The following is a 21992-nucleotide window of genomic DNA, read 5'->3' as shown; positions in this document are numbered from 1 at the left end:
GAAACATTTTTGAAAAACAAATAGTATTTGTAGTGACTCACATATTTTAGCAAAAATTTGCCTATAGAAATACAGCCTCAACCGAAACAGCTAATAGCTGATTGACATTTACAGTGGCCAACTATGCTCTCTATTCTCAATATTTTATTTTTGAGCATATATGCTGGATATAGGAAAATTTTCATGAAAACAAGCAGAACAAGTTCAATTGTCTTCCATTTCCACTTTCACTTGTTTTTCACTTCTTTTTTAAACTATGTTGCAATATTTACCTTTATAATATCGCATATACATTAAATGTAGTTATCAACACTCTACTTTTTCAAATTTGGATTGAGCTATGTATAAAAAAGGTCTTAATGACCTAGATAACCAAAATGGTATGGTCACTCACCTAGAGCCAGACACCCTGGATCGCAAAGTAAAGTGGGCCTTAGGAAGCATCACTACAAACAAAGCTAGTGAAAATTATGGAATTCCAGCTGAGCTATTTCAAATCCTAAAAGAAGATGCTGTTAAAGTGCTGCACTCATATGCCAGCAAATTTGAAAAACTCAGCAGTGGCCACAGGCCTGGAAAAGGTCAGTTTTCATTCCAATCCCAAAGAAGGGCAATGCCAAAGAATGTCCAAACTACCACACAGCTCATTTTCAAATGCTAGCAAGATAACGCTCAAAATCCTTCAAGCTAGCCTTCAATAGTATGTGAACGAAAAACTTCCAGATGCAAAAGCTGGATTTAGAAAAGGCAGAGGAACCAGAGATCAAACTACCAATATCAATTGGATCATAGAAAAAGCAAGAGAATTCCAGAAGACATCTACTTCTGCTTCATTGACTGTGCTATAGCTTTTGACTGTGCAGATCACAACAAACTGTGGAAACTTCTTCAAGAGATGGGAATACCAGGCCACCTTACCTGCCTCCTGAGAAACCTGTATGCAGGTCAAGAAGCAACAGTTAGAACATTACATGGAACAATGGACTGGTTCAAAATTTGGAAAGGGGTACATTAAGGTTGTATATTGTCACCCTGCTTATATAACTTATATACAGAGTATATCATGTGAAATGCTGGGCTGGAATCAAGATTTCCAGGAGGAATAACAACCTCAGATACTCAGATCATACCAACCTAATGGCAGAAAATGAAGAGGAACTAAAGAGTCTCTTGATGAATGTAAAATAGGAGAGTGAAAAAAACTGGCTTAAAACTCAACATTCCAAAAACTAGGATGACGGCATCTAGTCCTGTTACTTCATGGCAAATAGATGGAGAAACAATGGAAATCGTGACAGATTTTATAAAACCATTGCAGACAGAGACTGCAGCCATGAAATTAAAAGATGTTCGCTTCTTTAAAGAAAAGCTATGACCAACCTAGACAGCATATTAAAAAGCAGAGACATTACTTTGCTGACAAAGGTTGGTCTAGCCAAAGCTATGGTTTTTCTAGTAGTCATGTACAGATGTGAGAGTTTGACCACAAAGAAGGCTCAGCACTGAGGATATGATGCTTTAGAACTGTGGTGTAGGAGAAGACTCTTGACAGTCCCTTGGACAGCAAGGAGATCAAACCAATCAATTCTAAAGGAAATCAACCCTGAATATTCTTTGGAAGGACTGATGGCTGAAGCTCTAATACTTGGCCACCTGATGCAAACAGCTGTCTTGTTGGAAAAGACTCTGATGCTGGGAAAGATTGAATGCAGGAGGAGAAGGGAATGACAGAGAATGAGATGGTTGGATGGCATCACTGACTCAATGGACATGAGTTTGAGTAAACTCCATAAGATGGTGAAGGACAGGGAAGCCTGGTGTGCTGCAGGCCATGGGGTTGCAAAGAGTCAGACATGACTTAGCAACTAAACAGCTAATAATCACATAAGAATTAGCATTGCAACCACTATTCATCTATCTCATTTTCTTTCTTATTTTCTGAATTTCTGCATCACTGTTCACCTTCACATCAATTGTATATGACACAATAATTTCATATCTTATATTACCTAACTTTAAAATATTATTTGAATTTATACATCTACAATTCTCCTTTGCTTCTGGGAATATATACTTTCATTGGAGCCTGTTTTCTTATCCTTTTTCAAGAGTGATTCACAATTATTGTTCAAATTCCTGCTCCCTGAAATGAGTAAAAATCTTCACTAAATTATTGCATTTAATGTGTCATGTTTTCTCATATGGATTCAATAGGAAATACTAATAGCATTCCTCAGCTAAACAATAAGTGTTGGGAGTGCATGCAGTTAATGCCATGTTTCTTAAATTCTTCTCTGATCCAGAATAACAAATACAATGGGGTGAGAAGTGAAGAAAAGAAATTAAGTGTATCTACATCTGCAAGCAACTGTTGCAGCCACTTTGTCAAGGGTAAAACAATCATCAATGAGCAATACAGATTGCTTGTCACCAGAAAACTGAATCAAGAGGTTCCAATTCATTGATTTCTTTCATTCCCATATGCTTGAACATCTGGGACAAAAAGAAACAGCGCATATATGTTAATAGGCAATGCAGTGGTAATAACTTCTACCTCAACTAGAAACAGTTATCCACTTTTTCTTTAATATCTAATTTTACATTAAAATACTTTAGATGAATTTTGATGAAAACTCAGAAAGAACTAAGAAATACATGAATACAAAAGAAATGTAGCAGTGGAAGCGTGAGAGCTTAAAATTTTTTACAAGGACAGTATTGTTGGATAAACTTTGTATAATTTTGATTTGAAAATGATAATATACAGCTAACAAAGTATAATATTCAACTTTTAAATAAGTATTCTTTAAAATTCAACAACTAGGGTTTATGGCAATAAAGAATTTAGAGAATGTTGGATTGGATTTTATGTTTATTTCATGTTTATTCCTCTTGTCAGATAGTACCATATTTCATCAAGTGTTCAGTAAGTTAACATTCAATCTGTGAAAACTATCACATGAATTATTGTAGAAATATAGTAAGAAATACACATGCGGCTCATTGTATTCTCAAGTTTATAAGTCTGTGTCAAGACTACACTATATGTGTGGAAATAACATAATTATGCTCATAATTGATTTTTAAAACATGCAAATTAATATAATATGAACTGAAGGCATAAGTATAGGGACACAGTATAAAGCAATGATCAATGCCAGTGAGATTAATCAAGAAAGGTTCCTTGGAGGAAGTGAATTCTAAGCTGAATTATATTTATTTATTTAGCACTCAATTAATGTTTTCTAACTATAAAAATAATATATTCTCATGGTAGTAAGTTTGCAAATTTAAAATATGTGAAATAAATTAATAATCTACTGTCTAAAGATAATCACTATTCAGATTCCATTATTTTCCTTCCATTTTGTTCTCTGATTTTTCTTTTTACATAGATACCATAATATTACATATTTAGTATTATAACATGCTTTATGTTTCAGCAGGGTCTCAAGATACAGACATTTAGTGATACAAATGCTTCATTAAAATAAAGTCTAATGCCATTCAAAATGTGTCATATTCATAAATCATTTGCCTACATCTGAACATTTAGGTTTTTCAAATTTTCTGATAAGACAAATAACTTTAAAAATCATCATTATTGATACCTTTTTACCCTAGTACTAATTTTTAAGGTAGACTTCATGATCAGAGGTCATGATCATTTTAAGGTTCCATATATCTCTATACAGTCAGCAAAAACAAGACTGGGAGCTGACTGTGGCTCAGATCATGAACTCCTTATTGCAAAATTGAGAATTAAATTGAAGAAAGTAGGGAAAACCACGAGACCATTCAGGTATGACCTAAATCAAATCCCTTACAATTATACAATGGAAATGACAAATAGATTCAAGGGATTAGGTTTGATAGACAGAGTGCCTGAAGAACTATGAACAGAGGTTTGTAACATTGTAGAGGAGGCAGTGATCAAGACCATCCTCAAGAAAAAGAAATGCAAAAAGCAAAATGGTTTTCTGAGGAGACTTTACAAATAGCTGAGAAAAGAAGAGAAGCTAAAGGCAAAATAGAAAAGGAAAGATACACCCCTCTGAATGCAGACTTCCAAAGAACAGCAAGGAGAGATAAGAAAACCTTCCTCAGTGATCAATGCAAAGACATAGAGGAAAGCAATAGAATGGGAAAGACTAGAGATCTCTTCAAGAAAATTAGAGATACCAAATGAACAAAGCTAGTGGAGGTGATGGAATTCCAGTTGAGCTATTTCAAATCCTAAACGATGATGCTATGAAAGTGCTGCACTCAATATGCCAGCAAATTTAGAAAACTCAGCAGTAGCCACAGGACTGGAAAAGGTCAATTTTCATTTCAATCCCAAAGAAAGGCAATGCCAAAGAATGTTCACACTACCGCACAGTTGCACTCTTCTCACACGTTAGCAAAGAATGCTCAAAATTCTCCAAACTAGGCTTCAACAATATATAAACCATGAACTCCTAGATGTTTAGCTGGATTTAGAAAAGGCAGAGGAACCAGAGATCAAATTGCCAACATCTGTCGGATCATCGAAAAAGCAAGAGTTCCAGAAAAGCATCTGTTTTATTGACTACGCCAAAGCCTTTGACTGTGTGGATCACAACAAACAGGAAAATTCTTAGAGATGGGTATATCAGACCACCTTACCTGCCTCCTGAGCAATCTGTATGCAGCTCAAGAAGCAACAGTTAGAACCAGACAGGGAACAACAGACTGGCTCCAAATTCGAAAGGAGTACATCAAGGCCATATATTGTCACCCTGCTTACTTAACTTATACATCACGCAAAATGCTGGGCTGGATGAAGCACAAGCTAGAATCAAGATTGCAGGGAGAAATATCAATAACCTCAGATACTCAGATGACACCACCCTTACAGAAGAAAGCAAGAGGAACTAAAGAGCCTCTTAATGAAAGCAAAAGAGGAGAGTGAAAAAGTTGGCTTAAAACTCATCATCCAAAAAACTAAGATCATGGCATCCAGCCCCACTACTTCATGGTAAATAGATGAGGAAACAATGGAAACATTGGCAAACGTTATTTTCTGGGGCTCCAAAATTACTGCAGATGGTGACTGCAGCCACGAAATTAAAAGACGCTTGCTCCTTGGAAGAAAAGCTATGACCAACCTAGATAGTATGTTAAAGAGCAAAGACATTATTTACCGAAAATGGTCCATCTAGTCAAAGCTATGGTTTTTCCAGTAGTCGTATATGGAGGTGAATGTTGGACGATAAAGAAAGCTGAGTGCCAAAGAATTGATGCTTTTGAACTGTGGTGTTGGAGAAGACTCTTAAGAGTCCCTTGGACAGCAAGGAGATCAAACCAGTCAATCCTAAAGGAAATCAACCCTCAATATTCATTGGGAGGACTGATGCTGAAGCTGAAGATCCAATACTTTGGCCATCTGATGTGAAGAACAGACTCATTAGAAAAGACCCTGATGCTGGGAAAGATTGAAGGCAGGAAGAGAAAGGGAATGACAGAGGATGAGATGGTTGGATGGCATCACCAACTCAATGGACATGAGTTTAAGCAAGCTCTGGGAGTTGGTGATGGACAGGGATGCCTGGCATGATGCAGCCCATGGGGTCACAAAGAGTCAGACACGAATGAGTTACTGAACTGAACTGGTATCTGTATTATTTATAAGTAATAAAAGCTACCACTTCTTTATAATTACTTATTTTTGTTTTATATTTGATCTGAATTCTCAGAAATATCAAATGCTATTTATTAACTCTAAGATTCCTGCTCATTCAATAGTAGTGAATTTAATAAAATGATATTGTTTAGAAATTTTTTTGGCATGCTTGATATATGTTTAAGGATACTGGTATTTCTACTTTTCAAGAAATTTTTTGTCTTGTTTTTAATTAGAAATCAATCTTGAGTTTTGCTTAATAGCTCTATAATATTTATTCCAATTTTTACATTACTTTACTTGAACACAATGTCCCCATTGAAACATCACTTTTATGTAACAGAATAAGAATGACCTCATGTACGCACTGTGAGATATCAATACACTGGTATTCAACTGCATTAAAAACGCAAAATATCCACACAGATATTCTCAGTTGTCAACGTGTCACGGCTTGAAAACTTTGTGATTTTCCAGTTAACAAATAATAAATTTTGTAGTAACATGTGGCAATGGAAATGATAATAAAAGGATAGATACTAAATATATTTCAAAGGAGTAAGAACTGGCTAGACTTGACAAACAGTTACACGAGGCATGGAAGAATTAGGAAGTAAAAGAGTCTATGAGAATAATGAACCAAAGTGAATGGGAATAACATAGCATCATTTTTAACAGATGTTCTCAACCTTCAGAATTGAGGCACACAAAGTGTCACAAGGATGTACTGCTGTTAATTAAGTCTCATAATCATGAACAATTTAGTTTTAATGAGTTAAAGAGGATTTTCAAGTTTACCCCCAGAAAAACATCACTTACTTTCACTCTTATATCATTTCTTCAGTGTAAAAGAGAATTTGATGGACATATTGCTAAAGGTAGGACTCTGTCTCTCTTACTCTGGTGCAGACTTAGTGAATGAACACACACTTTACAACTGTAACAATTAAACATTTCCTACCCTGGACTTTCCTCCTCCAGAAGGAGAAAACTCTGGAAGAAAAGATGACTTGTGAATGGAAAAAAATGATAATATTTATGTCATATGAAATACCTAGAAGGAAGCCACTTTTTGATGGAAGTTAGCTTACACCAGTAGATCCCCCATGTGTGAAAAGATTCTCTTCCACATGCCACAACTTGTTAGACTATCCTACTCCATCTATGCAGAATTAGTGCTCCCTGTACTTTGTGCTTGATTCTTTAAGGTTCCTTCTTCTGAAATGTGAATCTCTTTTTCATGTTTATAGCTGCAATATCCAGTAGAAGCACAAAATCTAGTTCAGTTACAAAATGGATGGTCTCTGAGGCCAAAACAGTCTTCTGCATTTCACTGAGAAATTTATATTAATTCACATTCCTTTGATAATTAATTTTATTGATATTTATGAGGATGAACTATTAATTCACTACTGCTATTATATCTGTTTTGTAAAAGATATACATGGCTGTCAGAAAAGAAAATATTTTAGAAGATAAATTATATGCTTTATTGAAATAAGTATATTTTTAATGAAACAGATATTCAGTAAACATATGCTTTCATTAATGTATGCTATTATTACAATTACTTTGCTATGTGTTGACTATACTGATGAAGTGAGAGGTAGTTTGAAGCTGCAGACTTTCAAAACTGAAAATGTACATATGAGTGAGTGAGTGAAGTTGCTCAGTCGTGTCTGACTCTTTGCGATCCCATGGACTGTAGCCTACCAGGCTCCTCCGTCCATGGGATTCTCCAGGCAAGAATACTGGAGTGGGTTGCCATTTCCTTCTCCAGGGGATCTTCCCGACCCAGGGATCGAACCCGGGTCTCCTGCATTGGAGGCAGACGCTTTAACCTCTGAGCCACCTAATGTACAGTGATACATATCATACATCACAGCAGCTTATTATTAATATAATTCTTGAGTTCACTGTCATTTTTAAATTTAATTATCCTAAATATGACTGGGGGATTTTAATGGCTATAAGTCAAATTCTCTTTTCTATTTTTTAGCATTATTCAATCTACTTTTGAAAAATTAAATTTTCACAGTTCAGCTGATCAGGATCCCAACATTGTTCATTTCACTACCAATCTTTCCTGACTGAAATAATGTCAAACTTACTGCAGTCATGCATTTTACCAGTTTATTTTACTTTATTTAAATCTTAAGAATTTCATTTCTTTTTCTATCCTCTAATAAAAAAGAACTGACTACTTTAACCTTAAATGCAAAAATAATGTTTTCCTAAGTAATCTTCCTAGATCCCAAACAAAATAATTTTTAAGGAAAATATTTTAAAAGATAATATTTTAATTTTTTCAAATGAATATTTATTATGAGATTTTGTTAAGAGAGTATTGGAGGTTTTCAATCAAGTGAATATCTTAAGATAAAATAATGCAGTACCAGTTTTTAAGTTTTGGATACACAGAACCACAGGTATCTATTTAAAACAATAAATAATACCAGAAAAATTCAAAAGGTAGTTGTTTCTAGTGGTTTAAGATATATTTTTGTTTGGGGTTTGCTCATGTATATTTCAAAGTCACCTGCAACAGGCATTATTATAGTTTAATTTTTAAAGATCATTTTATTTACATCAGACTTTACATGTTTCTTTCATTTTACAGCAGAAACTTTGTAATAGTAGAACCAACTATATTTAAAAATAGATCCTCATAAAACCCTGATTCTGGGCTAGTATAGTGTGCCTCCTCAGTAATGAAAGCACAGGATTATAGCTATAAAATTATTTTAAGTGCAACATATGTGTATCTATCCATATTTTTTTTAATGCAGATAAATAGAAAATACATGGTTTTATATGTTGGATTTCAAATTAAGGACTACATTTTAGACATTCTTTTGCTTAACAAAATATATCTGTATTCAGAAAAAAATTATTTGCTGTGAAGCAGAGTAAAATCAATCAAGTATCCAAAGCATAAGTTAAATTTATTTTTTGAGGAGTTATAGATTTATTATCCCTGCTTGGATTTTACACCACTATAACTTCATGTATGTGCATGCTCAGTCATGTCCAACTCTTTGTAACCCCATAGAATGTAGCCCGCCAGGCTCCTCTCTCCATGGAATTCTCCAAGCAAGAATACTGGAGTGGGTTGCCATTTCCTTCTCCAGGGGAATCTTCTTGACCCAGGGATTGAACTCACATCTCTTGCGTGTCCTGCATTGGCAGGCAGATTCTTTACCACTGAGTCACCTGGGAAACCCCATACATGCAACCACATAAAAATGGTTCTCAAAGTGCAACCTGGGACAACTGGGGGCCCCCAAATTCAAAACTATTTTCATAATAATGCTCAGTTCATTTTAGTTGCTCAGTCATGTCCGACTCTGCGACTTCATGGACTGCAGCACAACAGGCTTCCCTGTCCATCGCCAACTCCCTGAGCCCACTCAAATTCATGTGCATCTCGTCGGTGATGCCATCCAACTATCTCATCCTCTGTTGTCTCCTTCTCCTCCTGCCTTCAATCTTTCCCAGCATCAGGGTCTTTTCCAATCAGTCAGTTCTTCGCATCAGATGGCCAAAGTACTGGAGTTTCAACATCAGTCCTTCCAATGAACATTCAGGACTGATTTCCCCTAGGATTGAGTGATTGGATCTCCTTGCAGTCCAAGGGACTCTCAAGAGTCTTTGCCAACACCACAGTTTAATAATGCTAGGAAATTCTTTTCCTTTTGCTCTCTCACTCTGCTATAAATGTGCAATGGGATTTCACAGAGGATGTATACATGTGATATTAGAAGAGACTGAATCCAGACACAATATAAGATTCCCAGAATATGCCATTAAGCCAAGTTTTGAAAAGATTTGCAAAAACATAAAGCAATGTTAATCTTTTTACTGATTTTTTTTTTCTTTGGAAAAATAGGTATTGTTCAAAGAAGTCATTTTTTTAGTGTATAATAAGTTTATTTTCTATTTTAAATGAATTAATATACAAGTAATTTAAAAATTGCTTTTAATTTCAAATATGATTAATACAGAACCAACACAAATAAAAGATTTCTTAATTGTAAAGTCGTCCTGACACCAAAAAGTTTGAGTACACCTATGCCGTCAAGTTTAATTAACCACTTGGTGACAGGACTATTTACTTCTTATGTTTTTAATATTAGATCTAGACCTTCTTCCAGACCAGAAATAAGCAAATTTCTTCTCTTGGCCAGTTGTGTTCAACTCTTTGTGGCCCCATGGACTCTAGCCTGCCAGGCTCCTCTGACCATGGGATTTTCCAGGCAAGAATACCAGAGTGGGTTGCCATTTCCTCCTCCAAGGGATCTTCCCAACTCAGAGATGGAACTAGCATCTCTTGCATCTCTTGTGTTGGCAGACAGATTCTTTACCATCAGCTCCAGCTGGGAAGCCTCTGTTGGCCATACAGGCCTGTAAATATACTTGAGGCTTTGTAGGCTGTATAATTTCTGTTGCAACTAGTCAAATCTGTCATTATACTGCTGAAGCATCTATAGATACTAACTATGTAAGCAAAGGAGAAGGGGACGGCAGAGGATGAGATGGTTGGATGGCATCACCGACTCGATGGACATGCGTTTGGGTAAACTCCGGGAGTTGGTGATGGACAGGGAGGCCTGCCGTGCTGCGATTCATGGGGTCGCAGAGAGTCTGACACGACTGAGTGACTGAACTTAACTGAATGTAAGCAAATGAGTGCAGTGTTATTCAAATAAAACTTTGTTTACTAAGATAGATGGTGGGCCAGATTTAGCCACAGACTATAAATGACCAACTCTTGCCCTAGTTTCAAATTTATTTTTTACAGTATGTGTGCATATGTGTACATGGTGTGGAGGAAGGAATGAGAAAGAAAAGTAACATTTATCTCTTATCTCTTTAGCATTTATTAAGAACTATATGCTTTATATATTATTTAAATAGTTACACTTTTGTGAGTTGGTTATAGATACTAATTTTTAATGCTGTTTTATAGATGAGGAAACTATGACATAAAAATATGACATGCAGTAAGTACAAAAGCAACTTGGGCTTTAATTCCAATCTGTCTGACTTTCAGTATGGCAGAAGGCTTGCTATCATCAACAGCACCAGGACCAGGAGCAGTAAAAGCAACAGGCAGCATTTCCACAGTACTTCTTAGTACACAAGGTGCATTCACATAGATTACGTCATTTGATCTTCTTATACACACACACACACACACACCAAACACACAAAAAGAGTCAAAACCTCTGCAACAGGTAGAACAAGTATTACTATTTCCAGTTCACAGAAGAACAAAATGAGGTTCAGACAGCAAAGCCACAATTCTGACCCATACATTTTTTGTTCCTAATTCAAATGTTCTGTTTTTATAGATCACTTTGGAGGGTTTACCCATTTTAAGATTTCTGGAAATCAAATATTTCTCCTTTTTTTTTTTTGATACCTAATCTTTTAGCACAAACTTCAAAGTTATAAAATGTCCATTTCTCTGAAATGTACAAAATGGAACACAGAGTGAAAATGTGCATTTTATCTCCATCTCTATGAAATAGAATTCATGCTGAATCAATGGGAAAGCATCAAAGGTCAAAGAGATGGAAAAGACCTCAGCTTAGAATTAGTAACAATTTCAATGAGGTATTCTTCTTTGAAGCAGAAGGTAATGGGGCTACTAGGACATTCAAGTGACCCAGAATTATAGTGGCTTTCATTCCTTTATACCTACAATAAATGAGAGCAGACACCATTGCATCCTGTAGAACTGTGATGGTAATCTGTGAGCCTCTTATTGACCATTTTAAAAGTCCCAGATATACAAGTCGATACATCTCTTGGTGAAATATGTTTAGAACATGATAGTGTTAATGATCCAGTGTGGATAATAGTTGCTTCAGGTTAAGAACAATTTACAAATCTATAAATTGAATGATAGTTTATATATCTTCTGAAAACACTGATAGCTAGTTTAACAAAGAAACTAAATAAAATAAAATATAAATTTATGGTAAGATTATTATAAAAAAAAAAGGCTCTTTGTGCTAATGATGCAAGTGAAAAAGGGAATATTTAAGGTTCCAAATTACCCCATATTTTCCTGATAGGGTCAATTTTAGCTCATATTATCTTTAATGGCCCTCTCTCACTAGTGAGACAGGTCGCTTCCAACTTCCATCATCAAGTCTTCAGACATCAGAGGCCAAGAGATGATTATTTAATGAAAAGCAAATTGACATTATTTTAGTATGTAGTATTTAGTATTTTATGTAGTATTTAGTATTTTAGTATGTAGAAGGAAATATATGAGAAGGTGTGAAATAATGAAAAATATATAGTCTGGTCTCTGCCCCCTGTATTTGGCACGTTGCTCCTAAATTCTTTATGATGGCCTAAGACAAGTTTTGTTGTTGCTGTTCAGTCACTAAATTGTGTCCAACTATTTGTGACCTCATGGACTGCAGCATACCAGTCACCCCTGTCATCCACTATCTCACGGAATTTGCTTAAATCCATGTCCACTGAATCAGTGATGCTGTCTAATCATCTCATCCTCTGCTGCCCCCTTCTCCTTTTGCCTTCAATCTTTCCCAGCATCAGGGTCTTTTCCAATGAGTCAATTCTTCATAGCAGGTGGCCAAAGTATTAGAGCTTCAGATTTAGCATCAGTCCTTCCAATGAACATTCAGGGTTGATTTCTTTTAAGATTCACTGGTTTGATCTCCTTGCAGTACAAATGACTCTCAAGAGTCTTCTCCACCACAATTCAAAAGCATCGATTCTTCAGTACTCAGTCTTCTTTATGGTACAACTCACAGATCCATTCATGACTACTAGAAAAACCACAGCGAAGAGAAGTAGAAATATCTTTCTTTTTCTAATATTTGGTCTCTTTGACCTTGGTTTCTGAAGCTCCCAAATTCCTTGGAATTCACTGGATGACAATAGCGTCTTTAGTTCTAATGAGACAACTCTTGCTGGGCCCATCAATAACTTCAGGTTGGGGGCTAACCACTAGAGACCAAGCCATGATTAGAAGCTTGGAACTCATGGCCTCACCTTTTATACTCTGGGAAGGGGAGAGGGACTGGAGACTGAGTTAATCATTAATCATGTCTATGTGATGAAGTGAAGTGAAGTGAAAGTCGCTCAGTCATGTCCGACTCTTTGAGACCCCACAGACTATACAGTCTATGGAGTTCTCCAGGCCAGAATACTAGAGTGGGTAGCCTTTCCCTTCTCCAGGGGATCTTCCCAAACCAGGGATCAAACCCAGGTCTTCTGCATTGCAGGGGTATTCTTTGCCAGCTGAGGCACAAGGGAAGTCTATGTGATGAAGCCTCCATAAAAAAACCCCAAAATACAGAGCTGGGAGAGCTTCTGGGTTGATGAATACATCCAGGTGCTGGGAGGGTGGCACACTCCAACTACAGGGAGACAGAAGCTAGTGTACTCAGAACTCTCCTGTGCCTTGCTCTACATATCTCTTCATCTGGCTATTTATCTATATCATTAATTATATATTTTATAATAAACCAGTCAACATAAGTAAGTTTCCCTTGAGTTCTGTGAGCCATTCTAACAAATAATAAAACTCAAGGAAGGGATTATAGGAATCTTGGTGTATACAGCCTGACAGAAGTACAGTGACAACCTGAATTTATGATTGGCATCTGAAGTAGGGGAATTCTTGTGGGACAGAGCCCTTTACTTGTGAGATATGAAGCTATTGATATATCGAGGCAGATAGTGTCAGAACTGAATTGAATTATGGGACATCCATCTGGTGTTGGAGAACTGCTTGATGTGTGGAAAACCCACATTTCTGATGTCAGAAGTGAAGGAGGTAGTAGTGTGAGAATAGAGGAGAAATACAGCATATTTTTCCAACTTAGAAGAAAAAAATGAGTTACATACCTGGTAAAACTTTGATCCTGGAACAATTAATCAATTACAGAAAATTTAGACGAAAGAGTAGCAGAAACCAAATTGCTCAAATAACTAAATTCAGCAAAACACCTGGCAACCTACCACAATAACCAAAATCTCCCCCGTAGGGCTGAAGCCTAGGTGGTCTAATAGGTATAGTCCATCATAATTTTCATGCTTCTCTGATACTTGTAACTTTGCTTTCCTGCTATGTTATACTTCCCATTCTGAGAAACTACTTAGAATTCTTGAGTGAAATCTTGCAGAAATCAAGCTGAGAGGACTCTGAGAAGAAATGGTGAATGCTGAGTTATTCAGCCACTTGTGATTATTTTATTTAAAGCCAAATATTACTAAAATTTTGATAAGCTGCCATTGTACTATTATTAAACTTCTTGAAGAATTTCAGGATGTAGACAAGAATAACTTTAGAAATGTGAAAAGCAGGATGACAAAAATCAGTGGTTGATTTCTTAAGCTGATTTGGCTTCTGTGTGTGAAATCATGAATGCAGGAGGAACACAACAGACTATTTAGCAACCATGTAATGGATTTTGTTTCAGATGCAATACAGCCTTAAAATGGAATAGATTGAAAAGAGTCCATCCCATTACAGAGGAGCTCCAAAAACAGGCTTCCTTATGATAATTTCTGTTTCAGAGAACTTTGGTTTTCAACTTCTAGTGTACCTAAAAATTACTTTGCTTCAAAAATAGTATGCTGAGAGCAGGAAAACAGAAACAATTATCTATGGTAGGTTCCATGTTGATAAGGCTCAAGAACAGATATAACCAACATATGTTGAGAAAAGTCAGAATTGTGTTTAACACAGTTGGAGTACTGAGAATTAACTTAAAAAGAGCAAGATGAACTTTCTGGGATAACAAAGTTGTTCTACATCTTGTTCTGGGTGGTCACCACACATAATTTACTACATACAGTTATGTCTCCATAAAGTACTACTTAAAAAATAATCTACTGGCTATCTAGTTAGAAATGCAAATTATTAAAACTCAATATCAGGGATACTAATTCAGGAGATATAGGAGGATGAAGTCCTCAAATCTACAATTTGATCTTCAGTGGGGTAACTCTTAGATCACACTTTAAAATTTGTTGATAGGTTGAACAATGCTTTACTTTTAAACAGAGCTACCCTAGGGCCTTCCAGAGCATATTGGAGATTTCTTCTCAGCCTTAGGAAAATTATACTAGGTTCTCACCGTCCTATCTCTGCATTAGTCAAGTGGACTATTCTCTTATACCTTCAGTCTCCTGAGGATAATTAAAATGGAATAATAATTTCTGTCTCCTATCTCACTGCGGTGTCTCCTGGTCTATAGGTTCTCACATGAGCTGCTCATGGAGTTGAATCCTAATTTTCATGATTGACACCAGAGATTGCTGTATTTCCTGTTTGCAAGCTTCTCCAGAGTAATTGGCAAAGCTGTCAGGGGTCATGGAAAGATGACAAAATTTTCGAACATTGATGAAGAAAATATATATATATATATACATATATGAAATTGTTATTATTTCTTTTCTCAACAAGAATATCTATTGTCTGGAAGCTAACGAATTGTAAAGTAAAGATTGAAAACATGAACTTTAAAATGAGGTATTTTCTATTTCTTCTAGTTTTATTTTTTAAACTCTTATTTTATTTATTTGTTAAAAATAAAAATGATTGTTTTGCATATTTAAATAAAATTAAATCAATCTAGCTTAATTGATTAAAAAATTTAGATAATTACCAAAATAATTATTATTATATACTATATATACACAAAAAAGTGAAGCTTTTTATATAATTTAACACTAATGAATTAACGAATTAATACAGAAGCCATCAACTTTAACCAAACTACGAAAATACAGCTTTAAAAAAGCATTAAAAATTGGCAACTTTTTACACAAATTTTGAGTATTATTTCACAACTGTGAGGTTTTGGAGGCAAGGAAGAAGTTTTAGCAGAACTGAACAGAGAAATGAACAGTTCTACAAGGGGAATTGGATATTTCAATATCCCTCTTGCAATAATCGGAGAAGGCAATGGCACCCCACTCCAGTACTCTTGCCTGGAAAATCCCATGGTCGGAGGAGCCCGGTAGGCTGCAGACCATGGGGTCGCTAAGGGTCAGACACGACTGAGCGACTTCACTTTCACTTTTCACTTTCATGCATTGGAGAAGGAAATGGCAACCCACTCCAGTGTTCTTGCCTGGAGAATCCCAGGGACGGGGGAGCCTGGTGGGCTGCCGTCTATGGGGTCACACAGAGTTGGGCACGACTGAAGCGACTTAGCAGCTTGCAATAATAGATAAAATAAACAGACAAAAGATAATAGAGGACTTGAACAGCACAATAAGCCAACCAGATATAACAGGTATATGCAGAATTCTTTACCAAATAACAACCAAATACATATTCTTCTCAAGTGCACATGGGTCATTTTTCCATACAGGACAATGTTAGGACACAAATAAAGTCTCCAACACAATGATCTGAAGTTAGAAGCCAATAACAGAGAAAACTGCAGAATTCACAAATCAGTAGAAATTTTTAAAAAATCAATCAAAGAATTCAAAAGAGAAATTAGAAAATACTTATAGACCAATGAAAACAAAAATACAATATATCAAATTGATGGGACACAGTGAAAGGAGTGCTAAGGAGGAAATTTATAGCTATAAATGCTATATAAAGAAACAAGATCTCAAATCAGCAACCTAACTTTACAACTTAAAAGACTAGAAAAAGAATAACAAACTAAACCCAAAGCTAACAGAAGAAAAAATATAATAAAGATGAAAGGTTAGTACAAAGAGAAATAATATGGACAATATAAACATAAACAAAACCAAAAGTTGGTTCTCAGAAAAGATTAACAAAATTAGCAAACCTTTAGCTAGATGTACCAAGAAAAGAGGACAAAAGACTCAAAATATTAAAACCAGAAATGAAAGTGAGGCCATTACTGTGGTATTGAGATCTATAATAAGAAATACATATTTGATCTTTGGCCCAGTTTCTGACACAGAATTCCTAAAATCCTTGAGATTTCTTGCAATAAATGTGTCCTTTGTTATGTTAATGAGGTTACTTTGGGAACAGGATTGGTTGGTTGTCAGTGGAGCCAACTTCCCACTCCCAACTTTTAGTCAGTCCCATTCCCAACTTCCAGGGAGAGGAGAGGGACTGGAGATTAATCAATCACCAATGGCCAAGGACATAATCAATCCTGCTTATGTAATGCTGCTGCTGCTGCTAAGTCACTTCAGTCGTGTCTGACTCTGTGCGACCCCATAGACTGCAGCCCACCAGGCTCCCCCATCCCTGGGATTCTCCAGGCAAGAATACTGGAGTGGGTTGCCATTTCCTCCTCCGATGCATGAAAGTGGAAAGTGAAAGTGAAGTCACCCAGCCGTGTCTGACTCTTAGCAACCCCATGGACTGCAGCCTACCAAGCTCCTCCATCCATGGGATTTTTCACGCAAGAGTACTGGCGTGGGTTGCCATTGCCTTCCCCATCTATGTAATGAAGCCTCCATAAAAACTCAAAATAATGGGGATTGGAGAGATTCCAGGTTGGCAAACACCTTGCAATTTAGGGGACAGCAGTGCAGCTAAAGAGGGCATAAAAGTGCCACATACTACCCCCATACCTTGTACCATACATCTCTTCTACCTGGCTACCCCCAAGTTATATCCTTTTATAATAAACCAGTGATCTAGTAAGTAAAACGTTTCTCTGAGTTCTGTGAGCTACTCTAGCAAATTGAGGGCTTCTCAGGTGGCTCAGTGGTAAAGAATCACCTGCCAGTGCAGGAGATGCAGGAGACATGGGTTCGATCCCTGGGTGGGGAAGATCCCCTGGAGGAGGAAATGAGAACCTGCTACCTGCTCCAGTATTCTTGCCTAAAAAATCCTATGTACAGAGGAGCCTGGTGAGACACAGTTCATGGTGTCACAAAAAGTCAAATATAACTGAGTGACTGAACACACACACATGCACTAGCAAATTAGTCAAACCTACAGAGAAAGTCATGGAAACTTCTGAATTACACTCAGTCATTCAGAAATACAGGCAACAACCTGGACTTGTCACTGGTACCTTCAAGAAAGGTATTTTTGGAACCTCCAATCTATAGCAAATGGAGCAGAAACACCTGTGATAACCTGCTGATCCCTGAGAATTGCTTGATGTTTTATGTGGGAAATCCCCATATAAACATTGGGATTGAATCCAGAAACCCAAAATAATTACTAACAATTCTATAGAAATAAAAAGGACTGTACGAAAGTGTTAAGAGCAATTATACAAGAATAAGTTATATAATCTAGATGAAAATCTTAGAAACATAAAACCTATCAGAAAATCTATAAGACTAACCAGATATAGAATATCTGAATAGACATATAATTAGAAACGAGCTATGTATCAAACATTTAAAGAACTAAAATTCTTTCTCAAACTTATCCAAAAATTGAAGAGAAATCTTCCCAACTAGTTCTGTGAGGCCAGCATTACCTTGATAGCAAAGTCAGACAAAGACACTGGGAAAAAAACTACAGATCAATATCCCTTAAGAATATTGTGAGGCAAAACCTTCATAAAGTACTAGCAAATGGAATTTGATCACATATTAAAATATTATACACTATGACCAAGTGTGATTTATTTCTGGAATGCAAAGATGGTTAACATATGAAAACCAGTTGATGAAATAGACCATATTAACAGAACAGAAGACTAAAACAACACAATCAACTCAATATATGCCAAAAATAAAAATAAAAAGCATCTGACCAAACTCAACACATTTTCACAATAAAACACTCTAAATATTAGGAATAGAAGAAAACTACCTCAACATAACAAAACCAATATATGAAAAACTCACAGAAAATATAATACTCATTATAAAAGACTGAAAGCTTTTCCTACAAAGTCATGAGCCAGAGCAGTTAACCTGCTTTTACCACTTCTACTCAACATAGTACTGAAACGCTTGATCAGAGCAATAAGGCAAGAAAAACAAATTAAAAGCGTCCAGATAGGAAGGAAGAAGTCCAATGATCCCTGTTAACAAATGATATGATCTTTCATATATAAAACTTCAAATATTAAAAAAAAAAAAAGGTTTACAAAAAACCCTGTTAGAACTAATAAATTCAGCAAAGTAACTGTATAGAAAGTGAACACCCAAAACTCAGTTCCATTTTTATACAGTAATAATGAACACAATTAAAAAGAAATTAGGAAAATGATTCCATTCATGAGTATCAAAAAGATTAAAATACTTAGGAATTAATTTAACCAAAGAATTGAAAAACATACAAAGAAAACTATAAAACAGGTGAAAGAAATTAAAGATATTCTTAAAAATAGAAATAAAGCTCATGTTAGTGGATTAAAAGACTTAATATACTTAGCACTCTTAAAATGATAATATTACCTGAAATGATTTACAGATTTTATATAATACTTATCAAAGTCCCATTGAGTTTTTTGCAGAAATGGAAAACCCATGCTAAAATTCATATGAAATCTCAAGGGACACTGAATAGCTAAAAGAATCCTAAAACAGATTAAGAAAGCTAGAGGGCTTACATTTCCTGATTTTAAAGCTAAATGCAAAACAAAACTACAGTAATATGAAGACTATAGTACTGGTCAATATAGTCAAATGATTTTCAATAAGGATGCTAAAACCATTAAGAAAAAAGACAGTTTTTACAACAGATGGTGGCAGGAATACTGGATATTCACATGCAAAAAAAGTTGCATTTTCACCTAACACCATATACAAAAACTACTTCAAAACAGATCCATAATCCAAGCTTTACAATGTCAGATTAGCAACAATTTCTTGGGTATGACACCAGAGGCACAGACAACAAGAGGAAAAATAAACATATTCATGATTTTTTTTAAAAAATTGTATATCCAAAGACACTATGCACAGAGTACAAAGACAACCTTGAGAATGGGAGAAAATATTTGCAAATCACATTTCTGATAAGGAATTAATATTTAAAATATATAGATAACTTCTAACACTCAAAAACAAACATAAAACAACCCAATTCAAACATAGGGAAAGAACTTGAACAATCATTTCTCCAAAGAAGATATACAAATTACCAATAAACACATAAAAAGATGCTCAACATCATCAATCATTAGGAATATGCAAAGCGAAACTATTCAATACAATGAAATACTACCACACACCTAGTAGGACTGTTGCTATCAAAACAAAAACAGAAAATAATAAACATTGGTGAGAATGTGGAGAAACTGTAAACACTTGTGCACTGTTAATGAGAACGTAAAATGATATAACCATTGAGGAAAACAGTATGATGTTTCCTCAAAAAAATTAAAAATTATCATAAAAATGATCGAAACAATTTCACTTCTGGATGTATACTGAAAAGTATTTGAAGCAGAATCTCAGAGAGATATTTGTACATCCATGGTCATAGCAACATTGCTCACAATAGCTAACAAGTGGAAGCAATTGAAGTCTCCATTGGTGGATGAACAGATAAGCAAATGCAGTAAAAGAAGGAAGGAAATGGAAGGAAATACTGCAATATGCTACAGTATGAATAAACACTGAGGGCATATGCTAAGTAAAATATGCCAGTTACAAAAAGACAAATACTACGTAAGTCCATTTATATGATGTCAAAATCATATAGATAGAAAATGAACTAGTATTAATACTCAGGGAAGTGGGGGTGGGGGGGTGGGGAGTTATTGTTTAATGGCACAGTTTCAGTATTGTAAGATGAAAAGTGGAAAAGAGTTCTGGGAAGGATAGTGATAAAGGTTGCACAAAAATGTGAATGTTACCTAACTAATGCCACTGAATTGCACACTTAAAAAAAATGCTTAAGATAAAATTGTACATGTATTTTACGACAATAAAAAAATTGAGGACTTCCCTCATGGTCCAGCGGTTAAGAATCCACCTGCCAATGTGGGGACATGTGCTGTATTTCTGGTCTGGGAAGACCCCACATGCCTCAGGGCAGCTAAGCTCCTGCCCCACAACTACTGAAAGTCATGCACCTTTTGTTCTGCAACAAGAGAAGCCACTGCAAGGAGAAGCCCACTCACCCCTAGGAAGAGTAGCCCCCATTTGGCACAACTAGAGAAAGCCTGCACACAGCAATGAAGCCCCAGGATGGCCAAAAATGAATGAATGAATTTTAAAAACTGACTTAATGTACTGTAAGACCACTAAGGGTTGTGCTCTCAAAATAAGTGGAATACAAAGGTATCTGGAAACTTCCAACTGGACATGCAAATACATTGATATGTTAAGTTACAGGTTATTTATTTAATGTACCTTTCATTTTAAAGCGCACAATACTATTTATTAGATAACAAATTATGTAACAAAAACTATTCATATTTAAGCCACGCTTATAGTTCACTGTATTTATTTCAGATTATACTCTTCATTTAATAGCAATAAAAATGTACAGCTACAGCTAAACCCACAACAGATCATTTCTCTTCTCTTCTCAAAAGGAACTACTATCCTAAAGCCAGGAAATATGATTTTAACTCATGTTTATATAATTCTATTAAGTATGTAGGCATCTTGAAACAATACATGAGGGGAGGCTATTTACATAAAGGGCATTTCTCTTTTTTTAAAACTTTATTCACTCTGTATCAGGTTTTTGAGTTTTATTTGCATAGATTTGAAAAAAACCAGAAAACCAAGAAACCTCGTCTGAGTCTGGCTAGGTTACCGGAGCCAAGCTGAGCAGTCAGCCTGACAAGACAACCTGAGGGGACAACCTGAGGAGAAGACATCTGAGGGCTCAGAACTCACGCATCCAGACTAGGAATTGTGGGGAGGCTCCAGAAGTATTGCCTGGGCAAAGGCGCGGGGTGGAAAACCTCGTCTCCTCCCATTCCCCCTCCTGCGTGTCCCACATACCTGACCCAGAGCTCAGAAGATAGGGAGTCACACTTGTAGACGCCGACCAAGGACCACAGGACTTCGGGCGCCAAGACCAAGTCGTCATGGCGGCAGGACGCTCACACGGCAGGCACTCACAGAGAAGCGGTCACAGCTGCGTCCAGAGAGCACCACAAGTGACCGTTGCACCTGGAGACGCTATCAACCAGCTGAGGAGCAACAGGAAGAGCGGAAGGGCAGGGGCAGTCTTGGGTGGGCGTGGTTTGTCCCTGAGCTCTGCCCAGAACACAGCCTCCGAGAGTTCCCACACCAAGACAGGCTCTGCAGTCTAGCCTCACCCAGAGAAAAACCCAGTAGAGCTAGTTAAATCACTTTGATTTCAGTGTAATATTTGGTTGATTAAATATATCTCGTTATTAAAAGGTCAAGTCGTTTGCAATTTTTCCTGTTAAAATGTTGCTGTATAAAGAAATCCTACTATATGTATACATGT

The 21992-nt window shown here is 36.2% G+C and overlaps 1 pseudogene; it reads right to left on the bottom strand.

Annotated features, from left to right (window-relative positions):
- Positions 1-21605, bottom strand: part of LOC145513847 (non-selective voltage-gated ion channel VDAC3-like) — an 88841-nt pseudogene extending 67236 nt beyond the window's left edge.
- Positions 21606-21992: the final 387 nt, after the last annotated feature.

This window comes from Giraffa tippelskirchi, chromosome 7 (genome assembly GCF_054371585.1).
Source record: "Giraffa tippelskirchi isolate mGirTip1 chromosome 7, T2T-mGirTip1v1.2.pri, whole genome shotgun sequence".
NCBI lineage: Eukaryota > Metazoa > Chordata > Mammalia > Artiodactyla > Giraffidae > Giraffa > Giraffa tippelskirchi.
The sequence above is the reverse complement of the archived record's forward strand: the minus strand, read 5'-3'. Positions and strand labels throughout refer to the sequence as shown.